Raw genomic sequence first — 20,499 nt, forward strand, 5'->3', positions numbered from 1 at the left:
TAAGTTTTCCTTCTGTGTTTTCTTTTGTACTACACTGATTTTCTCTGATTTCTGTTTTCTTTCTCATTTATTGCTCTTCTTTGTGTAATCTGCTCTCTTTGTCTGAGTCTATTCTTTCCTTCTACTCCGCTGCTCGTTCAGTGCTTTTCCTCTGTCTCTCTTTTTTTTTCATCTTTCTCTCTCTGTCTGTGATTCTCAACACAAACTAAGAAAACTACGGTAGACCCTCTTTTAACTTTTCCCTTATATTCGGGCTTGGCTTATTAGTACTCCATTCGAGTGCGTGGCTTTGGAAAGTACCTGACTCTCTTTTACTATATCTAAACAACTAAGGCTAAAATAAACCAATAACCAACTGTGGCAAAAAAAAAAAATAATAAAGAAAATAAAATAAACAAACTCCTAGTGATATTGGGGGTCATTCCAATATTGGCGGGCGGCGGGCGCCGCCCACCAAGCGGAAACCGCCAATTGCCCGCTCCGCGGTCAAAAGACCGCGGAGGCCATTCAGACTTTCCTGCTGGGCCGGCGGGCGCCCGCCAAGGGAGCGCCCGCCGGCCCAGCGGGAAAGGCCCTGCAACACAGAAGCCGGCTCCGAATGGAGCCGGCGGTGTTGCAGGGGTGCGACGGGTGCAGTTGCACCCGTCGCGATTTTCACTGTCTGCTATGCAGACAGTGAAAATCATGCTGGGGCCCTGTTAGGGGGCCCCTGCACTGCCCATGCCAGTGGCATGGGCAGTACAGGGTCCCCCAGGGGCCCCACGACACCCGTTCCCGCCATCCTGTTCCTGGCGGTAAAAACCGCCAGAAACAGGCTGGCGGGAAGGGGGTCGGAATCTCCATGGCGGCGCTGCTTGCAGCGCCGCCATGGAGGTTCAGCCCAGGCAGGGGAAATCCGGCGGGAAACCGCCGGATCCCCTTTTCTGACCGCGGCTTTACCGCCGCGGTCAGAATGGGCAATGAAGCGGTGCTTCCGTTGCCCGCGGCCCTGGCGGTCCTGAGGCCCATTGTGTCTTATTCATGCAAAGTAGATATGAGGACTGTTTCCTCCCGCTCGTATTGTGGCAATACATTAGACCCTTGTCCTCATCCCTGCCATGGCCACGCTCTCCCCAGAGCGTGGCCGGGTTATGGGGTTTTCTGCCTCCTGACCCTTTGGCTGCTGCAGTGGAGGATAATCCGCCATCGTAGGGCGTCGCTCGGTGTCTGCTGGGCCGGCTGGAATCCGGACGGTTCGTCCAACATCTCGAAGCGTTTCTCCTCGGTCCACTGCTCCTGGATTCTCCACAGTTGTGGCCGCAGGGCCGCCGCCGTCTCTCCTGCTGCCACCCCTTCCTCTGTTTTCTCTGTTGCGCCCGCTTCTCTTGTCCTTCCCCGGGCTACGTTGAGAAGGGGTTTATAGACCCCTTTGTCACCCGGACGCTGATTCCGATTGGTTCCTGACAGGACTGCATCCACGTCGGAGAAACCGGACGCACTGGTGCCCCAGGGGTACTGCGAGGCCGACCCCGTCACAGTCGACCCATTACATGATCCAAACTGAAATTAATTGCATTTATTGAGACATTGAGGCCATCTGAACAGAAGTACTGAGTACTGTACATTAAGTCATCCTTTAAGAGGATAGAGTGCCCTGGGCGGAAAGACATTTGACGTCTTTGCTGCTGGTGAACAAAATGAAGCAAGAGGGGGGCAGGCTTTTCATGTTTGTCTCTGGGTCATAACATCAGAGGAGTTCCTGGCCTCTGAAGGCGAAACATCTCCACTCCTCCTCACATTCACCTGGATCACCCACAGTTGAGCTCTCTCACAATGCTTCTAACAGGATATGGGCAGGGGTGGGTGTTCCTTTGTGGTATTAAGGGATGAGACAGTGTTGGGAGGGCAAGGAAGAGAGCTGATGGGTGTTAAAAACACCACCTGTGGCTTGTTAAAATGATTAAAAGCACTTTAATCAGAATCATTGAAGACAAGTGAGCAGGACGCTGCTGTTTACGTACCCCTAATGCAGACAACCTCATGCTCTCCTCTGAAGGTTAACGCCCCAGCTTCCTCATGCTAAAAGCTGGTACTCAGTATACAAAGTGTTAGGTTGGTATGTGTTTTGTGAGGTGCAAACTGAGACAGACCCAGTGCTGCATTAAGGCCATTTTAGGCAGTTACCTTATAATGCACCACTACAAATTGCCAAAGAGGGAACCAGATTGCATTAAATGGCCAAACAAATGGCCTCTGGCATGATGGTACATCAAAAGACGCTCCACACCATTCTAAAGGTAAAAGGCTGTTTTAATAGCACAGGTCTCGAAATCCAAAATGTCACCAATTCTCTAGAGAGAATGCATTACAAAACTAAATAAGCATCACTATTACAATGTTATTTCCTGAAACCAACCACTTTTAAAATCTTGTCACCCTCCATATTACCTTTCACACACTACAACCTGTCCTATTATTCAAACACCCATTGACATCACCACTCTCTCACTTTCACCTTCCCTCAATCTATCCCCTTGCTGTTTGACCATAGCCCCGACCTCCCAGGGCTGTGCTCACCCAAACAAACATGGTGCAGATGACGCTGCCAACCAGGAAAACCTAGAGGTGTTTTCCTGCTTCCCCTTTTCTAGATACTCACTGCATAGCTGTATAAATAAACATATTAACCCTGTGGAGTGAGAGGTGGAAATGTATAGGAGGCTTTTGTTTTGTACTTTCTGCAGTTTTCTTGGTTTATTTATATAGAAACTATCAAGAGATCAGGTCGCCGGGATGGTCCATATAATTTATTACAAGCTCTGGGTCCACCTCTTCTCAGGAAATTTCTTACCTCCGTCCAGATAGGTAGCCATATGAGTGGCGGCCCAGTAGTTCCTCCTGAGAGAGAGGTGGAGTGACTAAACCAGAGTAAGTATTTGTAAATTCTTATGGGCCTCAATCCAGTTCTCAGAATCGTACATAGCACAAACTATATATTTTGCATATAACACTCGGCACATTATAATTGCACACTAATCACATTTTCAATGCACTATTATATTTCTTGGGGGCACCTGATTATATTAAGTGACATTAATAACTAAATAAAACAATTTTTTTAATGTTACTTCAACCTTTGGGTCTGTGAGGTTTCCTTTTTTAGAAAGGCTAAATCGTTGCCGTGGGAGTTAAGGGCTACACTTCCCTCCTGGGGGCCACATATTTCCTTATAAACTTACATACCAAGGTCCTGGGGTTATTGCGTTTCCCTCATTGCCTTTATGCAATACTTGCTGTTTTGCCTGATGTGCTTAAACAAGTTCAAAAGTAATATAGGGCTTCCCCTGCCTTGGACTTAGAGATGAAATTAATTGACAATTTAGCTACTGTTCCTCAATAATAATAAATAATATTGATGGGGAAGCAGCTGTGCTGGAAATACACCATCGCCTCGCGCAGGTTGCAGTTACAGACCAGGAGCACGAACGACCAAAAATTATTGCTGACACCTATACATCCGTAGGTTGAGATAATTTGGGAGCCTGACCAAATAGGCAACAGCTTAAAGGTACATCTAAAAAGGACAATACCAAATAAGCATCTGAGTTTTCTAAAAATAAAATGCTGGGACAATCAGAAAAATAAAGAAAAAGCAAAACCACCTGGTGGATCTCCACAACCAGAGCCCTCTGATAAACTTTACAACTTATGTAACAGTGATACACTTAAGCAGCCTGATAGGTATCAATACTATCAGTACATGTCCTTCTTATCTGACAAACTATCAGAGAGAGGAGGGCATTCAGAATACAAAAAAGAAGAATATGTGAAACCAAAAAAGGACTCACAATGCTCTTGTGACAATAACATAAAAAAGGAGAAACTTCCACAGTAAAAACCTCAATTCAAAAAGAAGGTTGTGGGAATTTCGGCTAAAAATGCCACACATATAGAGAATGCTTCTTCTGAACAGGACATGGTCAGTGACTGTTAGTCAGAGCGTCAGAGGTCACAAATGTTCGCAAGATTCTTCAAGAATTTCTTGATGCAAAAGCAATAAGTTACTTAATTGAAGTAGAAACCCCAGATCAGCAGCTCACCCCTCCAGACAGACTGTACAAATTAAACATACAGATTGATGGTGACATAACGTGCACTATTAAAGTAACATTAGCTTAGCTATGGCATTCTCTTAGCAGAGATTGATTGAGCACTGGATTTTGTTAGAACAGTCCCACAAGGAGAAGATGTGATATTGCCATCTTTTTCCATTCTAGTCCCTGAAAAAGTTAAACAAGTGTACACCACAGAATGGGCTCTTGCACAAGCCCTGGCGTAAAACTGCAACCATGTAGGCTGCATGAGACTCCCCTTATCATATTATACCCATAAGGTCCAGCTTGCAAGTGCATCCACAAAACCCAATAAAACATTAATCGAAAGCTCCTGTGAGGGAAATTATGTCACAATTTGAGTAACAGGGAATGATTGAAGTCTGTGTATCTTCTATGAACAACCCTTTGTTCCCGGTAGCTAAACCCGATCCTTCCTACACACGCACATTTGCAATTCAAAACTTGCACAGTATAGCTTTGATGAACAATGTTGTCTGTAAAAAATACAAAACAATGTTGGATATTTCTAATGTTTTTTTTCTACTAAAATATAGCACCTGATAGCAGAGATCTGACAGCCTTCTTGGGGTTAGGCTCACAATGTAAATTTTCCTGACACCTTCAGGGGTATAAGAACAGTCCTGGACTGTTTGCTGCCCAAGTAATGTCAATCTTACATGACCGAGAAGCATTATTGTACGTTGATGACATAACTCATGGATGATGACTTGAACACACACTTATCCCAAAACAATTCTATCCACCCTGGCTTTGCTGAACATGGCTACAAAGCCAACTTCAAACAAACAAAAGTTGCCTTTCTCAGTGTTCTATTTTTAGGCTACAAGTTATCAAATGAGGGCAAGGTCCTGGCATCACATTTCTCAGGGAAATGTGCTCCTTTACAACCTCCCAACACCATCAAAGAATTACAATCCTAGTTAGCTTTTTTAATTCTTAGTATAAAATACATACCAGACTATGAACAATGCATAAAACCATTTTATGATTTAATTTACCCAGACTTTTCCAGTACATATTGCACACAGAACATAAACACATTCTAAGTTCATTAGCAAATGGCATGCATCATCTAGCCACTTACACACCTGTGTTAATAAAACAAACTTGGTAATCTGTATAATTGTGGGTTCTGCTGGTTCCACATATGGCCCATTCAATGAGGGCAACAAAGTGTCAATTGCATATAAATCACATTTATGCTCCAGTGCTGAAATGCATTTTGTATCCACTGAAAAAATATTGACTGCAGCTCAAAAGGCTGTCATTAAGGAAGGACATTTGGCTCAGGGGAAATGCATGATTGTAGTTACTCCCATTACAGCCTTAAGACCTGTCACAAAGGCCAACATTCCTAACGTGAAAGCCTTATTTCCCAGATGGATACAATAAGCCAATTCCCTAACAGCAAATGATGTAGACTATGGGGGTCACTAGGGGGGGGGGGAGGCCATCCACCAAACTCCTGAGGTCAGGTTGCCGCCAGTGCGGCCACCTTCCCACTGGCCCCATTAAGAGTTCCCCCCTGAGTCAGCAGGGAACAGCCTACAACATTGACGCCGACTCATAATTGAGCCGGCGGCAATGCTGCAGTACATCGGGTGCAGCAGCACCCATCGCGCTGTTCACTGTCTTACAATACCGCCATGTAAAAGCTGGCAGAGAGGGGGGCGGTAATCCCCAGGGCGGTGCTGCTTGCACCGCTGCCCTGGCGGATTAGGACCGCCAGCACCGCCAGTCCCTACTGTGGAGGTAAACTGGTGGTGCTACTGGTCCGACCATAGCGCAACCGCCACGGTAATAATGTGGAGGTCAGACCGCCACTAAAGTGGTTGGACCACCACCGTAGCAGTGGTCAGACAACCTCTGAGACCCTGGCAGTCTCAAGACCACCAGGATCGAAATAACCCCCTATGTCTTTAACCCTACTTTACAAATTCAGGACTCTCTCTATTATGAACAAGAATACCACATGCCCATTGATATATTGCCTCTCGAACAGTATATATACTTATGGTTCAGCACAGTCTGTTATAGGCAGTAAACACCACAACCCAGCAGCTTGCTCCACAGTTCATAGTGTCATGAAGGATGGATGACATCCTTAGGGGACTGTACAACTGGCTGATTTAAAAGCTTTTATTCTGGCACTAGAAAATAAGGATCCAGAATTTTCCAAACACGTATATGCGATTCGTATTATTGTGTCCAGTCTTTTAATGAAAACTTACATTATTGGCGCCTGAATGGATTCAGAGACTCAAAAGGGAATACTATCAAGCAGAAATGGCTTTGAGGAAAGGTGGCACAACTTAAAGACACTTTACCATAAACTCATGTGTTAGACACACTGAGCCACCTTGTAAGGAATTGATGGGCTGATGAAGCAACCAAATATGCATTTAAAACTGCAACTGTAGTTGTAATTACTTATTCACATACAAGGGTGGATGAAGATATAATGGCTGCTGTCAATGCTTCACACTGCGGCATTCCTTTACCTAAAAAATAGCCAGCAAAATACTGCTATCACTGGAGTGCTCAAAACATTCCTTTTGCTAGCATCCCTGGGGTGGGTGATCATGTGATAACCAACCAGGACCGCAGGTTAGCGCTAACAATAGATGCTCATGAGGGTGTAGCATCTGCCCATGCTGGTGTGGTGGGCACAGTTTCTTTATTACAGAAACACTATTGGTGATAGGGTCTGTACAAGCAGACAGAAAAAATTCATTAGTTCTGGCATTGCCAACAAATTAAAAGCTTTCCTTGCCCACCACAGTCACCCCTCTAGTATCAAACAAATTGCTTCAATGCATGTACCTCGATCATTGGGATCCCTTAAATTTCGGATAGTACGTTTAAATTTATTCTACTTGCAATAGATTTTTGCTCAACATTCCTAAAGGTGTGGCCACTGCAATCAGCTGACGTGCACTCTGATATTTCATCCGGATATATGCAGTAGCTGTATTCCACTCAGACCAGTTCCCTACTTTTACCTCCAAGGCTTACAGGGATACTATAAGGATCCTGGGTGTGTCTGTGCATTATTCCTCTCCATGTAATACTGAGAAAAATTTGATTGTGGAGAGGAAGAGCCATGACTTAAAGCAATCCTTAACAGCTCGAATATTAGGTTCAGGTCATAGTTTGATCCATCACTTGTATGGAGACCAGAGATCATTAAATAATCTGTCTAGACGATCTTTAAGTGGCTGGATACCTGTGAGGTCCTTTTTGGCATCCAGATGTACATTTCAGATCTCGACAATCCCAGCGCATTAGGGCAGGTATGCCTTTTGACATAAATGAACATTTTGCTGTCTTACAGGGACTACAAGACTTCTGAGATGAATGCTCAAACCAACTATTTTAACGTTCTGCAACTGAAGTAGTGAAGGAGAACCTAGCACCTTCTGGCTGGATTCCAAACATTGGGGATCTAGTTCGAGAGATGATTGTAGTGAAAAAGCAACTTGGCCCTGTGACGGGTCGACTCTGTCCCGATTGATCCCCCCGCACCCCTGGCGCACCAGTGACGTCGTTGTTCCTGACCCGGATGCCCCCCGGTCGGGAACCTATCTGCGTACACTTCAGGGTGCCAAGGAGCTTGAAAAGTCCATTTGCGCCGTCACCGGAAAAGAGAGGAGGACAGAGGAACAAACAGCGACGTTTCAGGGAGCAGCGGCACTCCACAAGGCAGCGACAGCACCGGGACCAAAAGCGGTGTTCCAGGGAGCAACGGCGCTCCAGAATACAATGGCAGCACCGGGACCACCAGCGGCACTCCAGGACGCAGCGGCAGCACCGGGACCACCAGTGGCGCTCCAGGATGCAGCGGCAGCACCGGGACCACCAGCGGCGCTCCAGGACGTAGCAACGGGCCAGGAGACTGAACACCCCGAGGTCCGGCCACACTCTGGTGAGAGCGTGGCCTCCCCAGGTACGTGGGGCTAGGGTCTTAACTTATGTTTTCCCCACGAGAAGGGCAGGACGAGGCAGGTTCCGAACATCTTCTGTGAGCTGGGGGGGGGAGAATAGGAGTTGAAGAGGAAAGGAAGGGATTGAACCAGTGGACATTTGTTTGAGGCAAGGGCATATCTTTTTTTAATTTATTATTTTATTTATTTTGTTTTGTTTTGGCATTGGGTCAGCCTTCATTAATGCCTGTATGGAACCCCAGAAGTAGAATTTGTTTATTTCCCCCCCCCACAGTGTCCTAGGACAATGGTTTTTCCCATGGAGCTAAACTAGCATATAAAAAAAAAGGAAAAAAGAATAAACAAACAAACAGAAGGACAACAAAGAAGGCTATCCATTATAGTAGAGCAATGTCCTAAATGAATGAAATAAAAGAGGGAAAAGGCAGAGAAAAGGACAGACGAAAGGCAGAGAGAACAGACCTAGAGAGAGAGATAGAGAGAGAGAGAAAAGCCAAATAGCAGAGAAGGAGAAATAAAGAAGATAGGACAGAGAAATCAGAATAGAGAAAGAGAACAAGAAAGAAAACTCACCAGACCACTCACCGTTGTCTGTCTCTGTTTCTTCTCCACATGTGCCTCCTGAGACCCCACCTGGAAGGAAGAAGAAGAAGAAGAGGAAAGATGAACACCATATGTACAAAGACAGAACTACGGAACATATAAACCACAATCACCCATCCCCTTAATAAAGACAATGGTGGTCATTCTAACCCTGGCGGTAAAAACCGCCAGGGCGAATGACCGCGGGAGCACCGCCGACAGGCCGGCGGTGCTCCCAAGGGCATTCCGACCGCGGCGGTAAAGCCGCGGTCGGACCGGCAACACTGGCGGTCTCCCGCCAGTGTACCGCCGCCCTTTTGAATCCTCCAAGGCGGCGCAGCTAGCTGCGCCGCCGAGGGGATTCCGACCCCCCCTACCGCCATCCAGTTCCCGGTGGTCCGCCCGCCGGGAACCGGTTGGCGGTAGGGGGGGTCGCGGGGGCATGGGCACTGCAGGGGCCCCCGTAAGAGGGCCCGCTTGTATTTCACTGTCTGCATAGCAGACAGTGAAATACGCGACGGGTGCAGTAGCACCCGTCGCACCTTCCCACTCCGCCGGCTCGATTACGAGCCGGCTTCATGGTGGGAAGGTCGTTTTCCCCTGGGCTGGCGGGCGGCCTTTTGAAGGCCGCCCGCCAGCCCAGGGGAAAACTCAAAATACCCGCCGCGGTCTTCCAACCGCGGTACGGTATTTTGGTGGCTCCCGCCGGGCGCGCGGTGCCCGCGCCCGGCGGGGGGTCAGAATGACCCCCAATGTGTGCACCATATCCCACTGATTTCGTGTCATCATTACGGTACCCCTGTCACAGGCCTATCATACCATGTACCGGTGCCAGTCCATGGCATTCCAGGTACCACAGCCATGATTTTGCCACCCCTTGCTGGTTGTAAAAACAAACAATTTGATCAAGTAAAATTGCATCACGTAGCCCATTCTACCCAGTAGACCATGAGGACTCCTGGGTTGTTCCCTAACTCCTCTCACTACCCTTCAGGAAATACCTTTACAAGTATTGAATAATACCAATATTGTTTCCCCACGGCTGGGGAGGGTGGAGAATGAACTATTGTTGATTCCTGTCACCACTGCAGACACAAGGCATACATCACATCTACTAATACTCTCAACCACACAGTTGTTTATGATGAACCACCTTTTGAGGTATGTACCAGTTCTCTTTTACCAATTGAAGCCCATGTTTTCACACAGACTGCTTCTGCTTACTTTGTCTTTGTTGATGACTTTCCTACTGATTCTTCATATATTTCACTACATGGTGTATGTGATTGTCTTTGCTGGTTGAAAAACACAGATCACTCAAGGGTCTTATATCTGGATTACCATTTCATTGTTTTTTTAATCCTTCTGCATTAGATTTGTGACTGCTGTACAACTGGTAGCTGAGTTATTGGAACCTCATTCGTCTTCACATAAAGTGCTAAGAGACCTGTCACTTGTGAACATTTCTGCTTTTCCAGTCCCTGATGGAATTGTTTGAGTTAAGATCCCATACAGTATTTTTGTTCCTACAGAAACGCTGTAGATTCCTTTTGCATTTAAGGTCCCATGGATGACATGATTACTCCAGGTTTTATTTCTTATGAAGGGGATGTAAAGTCAGTTACATCAATGCTTTCTGAGCTTGAATATTATACTATATTTGAAAGTGAGGATATGTACATGAATTCTGTTGATTATGGTGAAATGTTTTGTTAGCATCGCTATGCACACCCATAGTTACACAGAGCTAGTAATCTATGTACAGTTTTCTTTTTTTACTCAGAATCTGTTCATTACATTTTCAGTCAACAGCACACTACAAAAACAAAGCAGTGAATGGTTCAGTATCAATGCCAATGCGTATACAAATTTGAAGCATACATATGCATTACATGAATAGCAGTTGCTCCCCTTGGTGGTGATGTAGTAGTGAAAACATCTGTTGACCAGAGAAGTTGAGCGTAGGGAAGATTAGGCGAAGGAAAGAGTTAAGGAGGCACCAAGCAGTATGAAAACTAAGGTACAAGGGAGCCTTGTGTCAAACTTGGACAGATACTGAGTGCGCGGCCAGCCTGCTGTGGAGTAACACCCTTCCCTGGGTGACCAGTGTTCAGAGGTTGTGAGGGAGGGAGCATCTCAACAAGTTCAGGCTGTTCCTACCCAGGTACGGCCAGGCATGACACATCCATTTTTCAATTACACACAAGGGTAACATTGCCCAACTTGGTAGCTCCAGAACATATTTTAAAAGGTTTGCATATTTTTCTGGACACAATACCTCTGGTCCACTGTCTTAGTATTAACTTACCCCTACAAAAGCAAGAAGAAATATGCTGACCCAGACAAATATTTATTTTTCAAATTAATTCATTACCCAACTAGCAATTCAAGGCCATTAATGTTGGAAAGAAACAATTGATATAAAATCAGTTTGGGGAACAAAACTTTGGCATGTGCAAGGCATACATGCCTTATTTAGAGCTTGTCTAATGCCAATACAAATGGATTTTCTGGATGACACAGTGAATTTACTGCTTGTTTGGGTCAAGCAAAAATTAAATAAATTAATTTGCACAGTATTCCCTCCATTGCACATTTTGATCATTAGCAACATGTTGGAAATTACACAGAAAACAGCTCAATAGCATGGTACAGAATGATATACATAGCTCTACACTTTCAGGTCCAAATGGGTGGTTATTGTGGCCAGTGGGCACAAATGGTTACCATGCATGTTTGTTAAACTCCTCATAGGGTTTTAAAGCAAGCAGACCAGACCCTCATTACGTCCAGCCCACTCAGGGTTCATACCTACCTATGGTGTAGGGAAGGTATGTCAGCAATGGTTGCAACATTCAACTTTATCTGCAGTAAAAGAACTTCATTCTCTCCTTTGCGATGACATGGATTTCCAAAATGTCTTGTTAGGTCCTAGTTCACCACATTCCAAAAGATTTCTGTTTGCTATTTACAATGAAATTTGGAAGCTTTCCCAGATTGAAGCTGATGCTCGTTTAAGGAAAATTGACGAGGCTAATTTGGAAAAAGCATTAGCTGTTGTTAATAATGGAATGGAGTGAACACATTGTCATCTCATACTTACAGTTTCAATAACATTGTATCATCTACAATTGATATAATACAAAATTACGTCTTTTTTACAACATGGGCAAAGTCAGCTTAGATCGATTATGCAGTTGAGCTGGACGTTAAAGGTTTTAAAATCAAACCACTTGCCCTGGAAGCACATTAATGCAATAGAATTGTTTTTCTTTTATTATTTAACATGCAGACAACACATAATGGCAAAGAAAGGGGCTACTTACTCAATGCTGAATATAGAAAGATTATAAAAATTGCCTTTTACAGCAGCTGAGCCACCGTCAGCAGTGTGGTTAATTCATGGGGTGATCTCGATGCCTATTTCAATGTTTCAATTCACATATAGCTAGAAACATTTTCCATTAAGCAGATATGAAGCTTTGGGGGACAGTTTTATTCATGAGCTGTGGAATTTGCCTTTCGATTACAAATGTTTGAGCGGGGAAAAGGACGATTTTTCCCAGCCGAAACAACTAGGAAGCTTCGCTTGGCCACTCAATGACTTGTAAACAGCTAACATTGCAGAAGCGGGTAATACGTCCATGTCCAATAAGGCGTGTTACTTGAAGGGAGTACCAGTTTCCCTGATTCGTACAGTGTTTCAATTACTATCAAATGGAAGTTATTTGATGCTGAATGATCAAGACTTTTGTGGGATGAGAGCAACTTACTACTAAAGATCTTATTGTTACTAAAAGATGTGCTGCTTACATCTGCCCGTGAAACGTTTGAACTTGTAAGGTCTTTCTCAGAAATACAGTTGCTACTGAACACAAACTTTCCTCGCCATTTTGGTGAACTGGTGCATCAGATAATTAATGCTTCCAACACTGCTGGTGTGGTACACTTTATTTAAAGAGATTGGGTTAAGCTATGGTGATGGAACTACCACACATCCATTTGTGTCGTGAACGCACGATACAGTACTTTGGAGTGTCCTTGCTTGAGGAACTGAATGAAAACTGGTTCTTGTCTTTTCGACTAGTATTGTTGTGTTGTGCGCTGCCAGTGTTCCGTTTCAAGTGTGCACTCGACATCTGTTTTGCACTGCAATTGGTACAATCTATGGACATGGATCTGCTGATGTGCCTATTGAGGGCTCATTTCTGGTGTTTTCCCATGAAACTGCCAGGCTTCATGATGCTTTCTATGATCCTTTCCTTTCCGTAGAAATTGATGCTATGGCTCCTGGATCCCTAAATACCGGCTCTTCTACAGCAGGCATAATGCAGGATTCCACACCTTCGGCGTTGGCTGAGTGTACTGACCATGTCTGTTCCTTCAACTTGCTCACCGAGGTCATTGTGGTTCTGCCTTCTGCGGAAGCAGGGTCCGTCCTGGATTCCATTGACAGTGTGAACTTGAATGACATCTTGGAAGCCCCCTCTGATTTTTTATTTGCCCCTTGTTTGTATTAAACTGTTTTTATTAATAGTATATTTTAACTGGAATGTTTTCAAACAGCTTGTTTGCTTTGTTTGTTAACGTGAACATTTTATTATCAGGTTTATTATTTTTTGTTTAGTTTACAATGGAGCTTTTGCCTCCCATGGCCAAGGGAAGGGTGTGTTTAGTTCAGATTTTCATTTTACACGTTTAAGGCTGACATCACTTTTAGCAATGACATTTTACGCACTTTTTGCTTGACCAATATTATTGACATATCTTTTCTCTTACTTCCGGTCTTTCCCAGACAGGCCTTTTTCCTCTTATCCAACCCCATTCACTCCCTTTTCTTTCATCTTCTAGGGTTTGATGACATCTGTCGGGAAGATTGGAAAAAACTCTCTGACCATCGCCAAAGCTCTGCCTCACTAGGTAATCCTGCACTCTCATACAAGCCCCATTACATATATCCCAGCAACTGAGCCATCCTCAAACACATCTCCAACAGGTAATATTCATTGCCTAGCAAATACAAATGAACTTCATCTTGAAGATAAAGGGGCTGGCCTTCTTGCACAATCTTCACATTTTTCAAAATGGAGATCTCATATTCCATACAAAAACCGCACATCTCCCTGTTCACCTTGTAGGAAGCTGGCCTGGTGTGTGGTGGACACCTATGGTGTTGACACCTTATACCAGGGAAAGGCAACCTCTATTAGGCAACCTCTATTAGTGAATGAAGACAGTGTCTAGGAAGTTAGGGATCTCTAAAAGTAGCTGTGGATGAGCAGCCAAGACTTATCTAGGAGGAGTGTAAAGCACTTGCAATACCATAACAGTCACACAGTAACTTATCACACCTGAAAGGAACCACACAGTGTTACAGAAATAAAGGTACTTTATTACAGTAGCACTGAACTAGATTACGTATAGGTAGTCCCCCAACTGAAGGTAAGTACACTATATATATATATATATATATACACACACACAGTAATAATTAGGAATTTGCATTGGAAACAACAGGCATTGGCAAGAAATTATAGAAAATAGCTAGGGCCCTAGGGGAGGGCCAAACCATATACTAAAATAGTGGAATGTGGACTGAAGTCCCCCACCCAAGGATGTGGAGTAGTTAGAGGAGAGCTGGGCGAATACATGACTCCAAGAGGTGAGTACCTGAGTGACCCCCAGCGACCAGGAAAACAGAGGTAAGTACCTGGCCTTCCCAAGAACTAACAAGAGGACTTAGAAAATGGAGCTTTGCAAGAACAGGGCCAAGGTGGCTTCTGGAAGAAGAGGACCTGCAAAAGAAGGGGACAGAGTCAGCTCCACGATGAAGAGTCCAGACAGAGCAGGAGCCACTACCCACCCTTCTGTGGATGAAGATCCAGGTCGACGAGGGAAGATGAAGACCAGCTCTGGAGCTACTGGGAAGTCCTTGGAGTCATGCAGATGATGTTCCACATTGGTCGCCGGATTGCAGTCGGTCAGTAGTCAGGAGGGCCACCAACAAGCCCTGGCAAATACAAATTGGAGCCAAAGAAGAGTTGCAAGGCTGAAGAGGACCAGCAAGGTAGGGGACTCGACCTTGGAGAAGAGTCAGGGCTGACCCTCAGCAGTCAGGAGAGTCAGCAGAAGCAGTTGCAACCCCCACAGGCAACCCACTGACAGCAAGCACAATAAGTCGCAATAAGGCCCAATTAGCACACCTGGAGATGAGTCCCATGTCGCTGGAGCAACAGAGAGGAGACTGTCCTTGCAAGGATGAAGTGCTGGAGGCCGGAGCTATTTGGAGCCTTAAGAGTCCTTGGAGAAGGAGACAACAAGCCTTGGTTGTTGCAAGAGCCGCAGTGCACAGGGGTACCGTCCTGCAAGGAGAGGCAGGGATCAACAAGACTAAATTCATGGAACCCTCCACAACTCCAGCCCTTGTGCAGAAACACTGCTGTATCTACCCTACACCTAGGGCACTGTGCCAATCTCCCCAAGTAAATTTTGCTTAGAGTAATAGGGGCACAAATGTACGGTTTAACCACAGGACATTCTGTTTGTCTACATTAGACTTATTCCCCCTGTTGGCCAACAGTTTTCCCCACAAACACATTGCTACCACTAATGGAAAAAACTCCACAACTACAATATTCCTCTTGCTGGCCAACCAATCCTCCAGCCATGGTTCTGCCACGCAATTGCTACCCCTAAAGAGACCAGAACTGTTGCAGTGGGAAAAAATCTGCATTTGACAAAACCATTCTCCTCAAGTGATAACAGTGACACACAATTAAACTCCTTCTAAAAGGTGATCCACACCCGTAGGTCTTAGTTTAACCTCGCCTTCAATCTGACTCTATGGTATGCAAAATCCAAGACTCCTACAGAAATCTCTTCGTGCTTTAACCACCCTGCATGCAAAATTCAGGTGGCTTAAATTCTTTATTTTTTTAAACAACTGCCTCTTTCAACAACTGTAGCAGTGTTAAAAATGTTCTTGGGGGCAAGCATAGTTCCACCTTGACCAAATCAAACTCAATACCCATAAATGTCTGACTGGTAAGTGAACCTTCTGTTCTTTCAGTGGCCATGGGCACCCTCAATTCCTCCATTGCCCTGTAAAAGCCTCACGAGCCCTGTTGCACTCTCCTGAATTCTCTCTGCCCACAAAAAGCAAATTATTCAAGTAATTGGTAACTTTATTAAAACTATACCTGAACTGGAAAAACCTTTGCAAAATTTGCTGAAAAGTTCAAAAAATTAACTAGAAACTGAACAACCCATCAGTAACATTCTATAAACGTATCTTCCATCATCAAATTGCTAACTCAACAGTGAAAAATTCTCAAAATGCACCAGTAAAAACTGGAAAGCTGACAATATCCAACTGATGACATCAGGATTAGCATAAACTAATTTCAAGTTATTAGCTCATCTCCATAACCTAAGACTTTGATAGCATAGTTTAAACCATCTTTAACTACCTTCAGAAACTCAAACTAGAGATTGTACCTCCAATTTTTATGAGTAAATCTAGAACCAATAGCACAAAACCTCACTCAATTGCAGTAGGCTCTTTTCCCCCAACATTCTGTTGGCCCTACCCCTAAACTGCCTCCCTTGCCAGTTGCAATTGAATTGTCTCACACATTGCATAACCGTATGTCTCCCCCCGCAATTGGAACAGTCATGCCTGAATTTACATTGTGCTCATGTGAAACAACCTCTATTAAATGACCAGCATGCCCCATTTTGTGGCAGCTGCCCTCTTCCCATAACACCTACCCCAAACTGGGTGGGGCACACAAAAAAGGGTGCAAACCACTTACCATGTGAACTAACACTTCCGGTCCAGCAGAGTCATCCACTGTGTCCAATATCGATGTCCCCCCATTACTTGTCCGGGTTTGTGGCCAGTCATGCCAGAAAACTTCATTGCATCTACACCATGCAAATCCACCAAAAACGATTTGAGTCCTAGCTTATAACATCCATACATTTTTAAGTGTGACACATTGCTCTGTATGGAAATCACAGTGAAATCTGGCTTATATAAAAAATACAGATATTCAATTCTTTGTGGCTGTGGGAACCCTAGCCCACCTTACTGGCTCTCATTCCTCTCCTTTTAATTCTTTTTTCGCTTGAATTTCTGTAGGGAATAACTTAAATATGTCTATAAATTCTCATTTCCAAATCTTGTTTTTTTGTTGCCTGCATCAAATGCACCCCACAAAGGCATGGTAATATGAAATATTTCCGTTTTTTTTCCGCTCTCCCTTACAACCACCATGTTATTCTCTGACTCGGATGTCTTTCTCTTGTTGTACACCGCCAGCATCGAGCTCTTTCAACTTATCCATACCAACCTTTTTACCTCCTGTCTCCTTGTTAGGCTCTGTGCCCATCTTTTACTTACCTTTGTTAGCGCAAATGCCTTAATTAGAAATTAATAACTAATGCTTATGAACTTTGAATAATGAAATTGATAGAAAATTAATTAACGTAGAAAAATAATGTGCACATTTGTAATTATGACCTCAGAAATTGGCCACCAGTATTCACGAAATGTACTAAAATATAATTAATTCATATGAAATATTGAAAATGTATTAGATAATGTAGTAATATGTCATATTGAAAGTTACAACCTATGTTCTGCAATACTTGTAGGCCATAACTTAGCGAGTGTCTTGGCCTAGTCTTGCCAGGCCTCATGTAGAAATCTGAATTTCTTAACGTCTAATGGAAAATGCTGACAAAGTGATCTGACCGTCAACTGGTCATTGTTTTAATAAAATGTTTAACAGAAGTTTCTGTGAAAACCAACGGACAGGAGATTATGGCCCTCATTCTGACCTTGGCGGGCGGCGGAGGCCGCCCGCCAAAGTCCCGCCGTCAGGTTACCGTTCCGCGGTCGAAAGACCGCGGCGGTAATTCTGACTTTCCCGCTGGGCTGGCGGGCGGTCGCCTTCAGACCGCCAGCCAGCCCAGCGGGAAAGAGGCTTCCACGAGGAAGCCGGCTCGGAATCGAGCCGGCGGAGTGGAAGCTGTGCGACGGGTGCAGTTGCACCCGTCGCGTATTTCACTGTCTGCGCAGCAGACAGTGAAATACATGTAGGGGCCCTCTTACGGGGGCCCCTGCAATGCCCATGCCAGTGGCATGGGCACTGCAGGGGCCCCCAGGGGCCCCGCGACCCCCCCTACCGCCATCCGGATCTCGGCGGTCCGACCGCCGGGATCTGGATGGCGGTAGGGGGGGTCGGAATCCCCGCGGCGGTGCAGCAAGCTGCGCCGCCGCGGAGGATTCAATGGGGCCGCGGTACACTGGCGGGACCCCGCCAGTGGTGCCGGTCCGACCGCGGCTTTACCGCCGCGGTCGGAATCCCCATTGGAGCACCGCCGGCCTGTCGGCGGTGCTCCCGCGGTCCTCCACCCTGGCGGTCTTTGACCGCCAGGGTCAGAATGACCGCCTATGTCCCTAGTAATATAACTAATGTGTAACATGCATGAGATGTACTTCCCCAGGACTCGAATAATGAAGACACTGACTGAAGAAGAAGATGTAACATTTTTAATACCTGACGAGCCAGATGATGAGAACATCGTAAAGCGGACCAGTCAACGACATGTGAACTGTGAAATATTAGAATACATAGATTTGGAATATTACAACTATTGGGTAGAGTCATAACTTGTGATTAATTGACCAATTGAAAATTGGGGGATAGTCTGGGTGACTTTGATATAACAACGTGACAGAGAGAAGAGAGTTCAGCGGATGCTAGGGGAGACTGCAAGATCGTAGAGGTGATTCAAGATTTTGCTATTGGGCTCATACTCTCTGACTGAGAGCCTGATGTGATGCTGATCGACTGATGACCTGAAGACGAAGACTTACTCTGTTGCTGACCCATACCAAGGATAGGTAGATATGACAATGTGACTGAATAAAATATTTGTGCCTTTCCTTTCTAGGTACCAACTGCACTATCTGAATAGTATTCTAAGCTAGATGTTTTCTAAATTTTGTTCTAACTTGTTTTGCATGAAGTCCCACATGCTGATTCTAATCTGGGTTAGGTGAGGTTTCCTTCCATGACGGTTAACAGACTACAGAGACAAATTGTTGACGGTCTAATTTGCTGAACTCCATGACACAATTTGACTTATTAGAAATAAACTATCAAGGGTCCCTGGTATGATAACTAGCCCATCCAGGGAGAAATACTTGAGTACAAGAAAAAGGAAAAATGGGCTACAACCAATGTAAAATACAATCAAAAACAATAAAGCTCAACCCAGCTCAATACCATAGATTCAAAAAATTCTATTTATTACCAATGTATGTACTTCTAAAAACAGACACAAATTGATAAATTTATGCAATGATACAGATATTTACACGGGAGAAAAAGGAACAATTACTAATATGGAACAAGCTCAATGAATACATATACATATACCACAACATATAAAAAACACAAAAACAAAGTGCCACACAAGACAAGACAATGGAAATGGTGAAAACACTAAAAAAGAAAAAGTAGTAAAACTCTAAATTTCATAAATATATCTAAATACAGACTAAAAATATACAAATTCTCTTTTTCTTGAAACTTTTTTGATGGTCACAATGATGTCATTCTAATGTCCATAGAAAAAAGATTCTGGCACCAAGAATTGATAAATCATCTGAGAAAACAGTAGGAACCAAGCCTACGCGCGTTTCGGCGGTATCCCTCTAATTTATGAGGCCGCCTTCATCAGGGCAGATCCTTTTCGAAATTTAATGTATATAATGCCATAAGCTTCATCAATTCAATTGTCTCTCCCGTTGATATACATCCTGACAAAAACAAGAATACACAAAAAAATAAATATATATATAATAATAAATTGATGAATTCAATCCAAGTTCATGAGATGCAGTAAGCCACTGATCGCCATGTCAAATCCAAATCCAAAGACAAAAATAAAAAATGAAAAATGAAACAATGAATAAGGTGAAAAAAGACAAAATAAGAATAACAATAGAACAAACATAATAGTGAATGAAACAACAAAGACCCAAACGATACCGGCCCAAAGAAAGTTTTTATAGAAAAATAAGACAAAACAAGACACCACAAAAGGTGACTTAAACAAAATATATGTGTGCATGCAATCATGCAAGCCTCCCACGAGTGAGAAAAACCACTTCCAAAATTCACTATACTAGAGATAAATAAATACCATATGCAAGTGTGGATAAATTTCCAAAAACATGATGGAAAAGGGGCTTGATTCTCTGATTCCACCGTCCGTTCACAAAAGGCACCTTAAATGAATACACAACCAAAGTTCAAAGATAATCCTAAAGTGACAGAGGACTATTACATCACGTTCTACTGTCAAAAGGAAGCAGAACTTTTCTGCTAAACTTACCAAGGAATTTTTATAATAGGAATGTCTCGAGGCCTTCTTCACATAGCCTTCAAATCTAATAGCCCCTCCATCTGAAGAGGAAAGAGAAGGGAACGCAACCCAAGTATTATCCACAGAATCTAATTCCCTGTATTCTTATATTGTATGAATACAGCAGTGCAGCCTACACAAATGTGTTCTCAAAATTCTACCTAGCATGTTAAAATATTTAAATCATTTAAATCAAATGGGACGAGGGAAACTAAATTACTTACATAAAGAAGAAAAGAAACCCTTGAAAAATTCAGTAGAGAAAGCGGTATTACTATGGGGACATACCTTATAATACGCTGACTTTTCCTAAGTGCTAAAACACTGGTGGTACGCCAAAGATTGGAAAATGGAGAGCCCCCCATTTTTAAATCAGGCATCTCACTGAAGATGTGTGGTGTACATACAGGATCACA

General features: G+C 44.0%; 1 long non-coding RNA gene across 2 annotated transcripts in view; it reads left to right on the plus strand.

Moving 5' to 3' along the window:
* The window catches only part of LOC138287788 (uncharacterized), an 86,678-nt gene that overhangs the window by 60,323 nt on the left and 5,856 nt on the right, over positions 1–20,499 (plus strand). Inside the window, exon 4 of one of the 2 annotated variants that reach the window (XR_011202282.1) lies at positions 13,493–13,561. The exons of the other annotated variant lie outside the window; for it this stretch is intronic. This is a non-coding gene — a long non-coding RNA (uncharacterized lncRNA). The remainder of the gene's footprint in view (positions 1–13,492; positions 13,562–20,499) is intronic. 2 annotated transcript variants of the gene reach the window in all.

This window comes from Pleurodeles waltl, chromosome 4_1, assembly GCF_031143425.1.
Source record: "Pleurodeles waltl isolate 20211129_DDA chromosome 4_1, aPleWal1.hap1.20221129, whole genome shotgun sequence".
NCBI lineage: Eukaryota > Metazoa > Chordata > Amphibia > Caudata > Salamandridae > Pleurodeles > Pleurodeles waltl.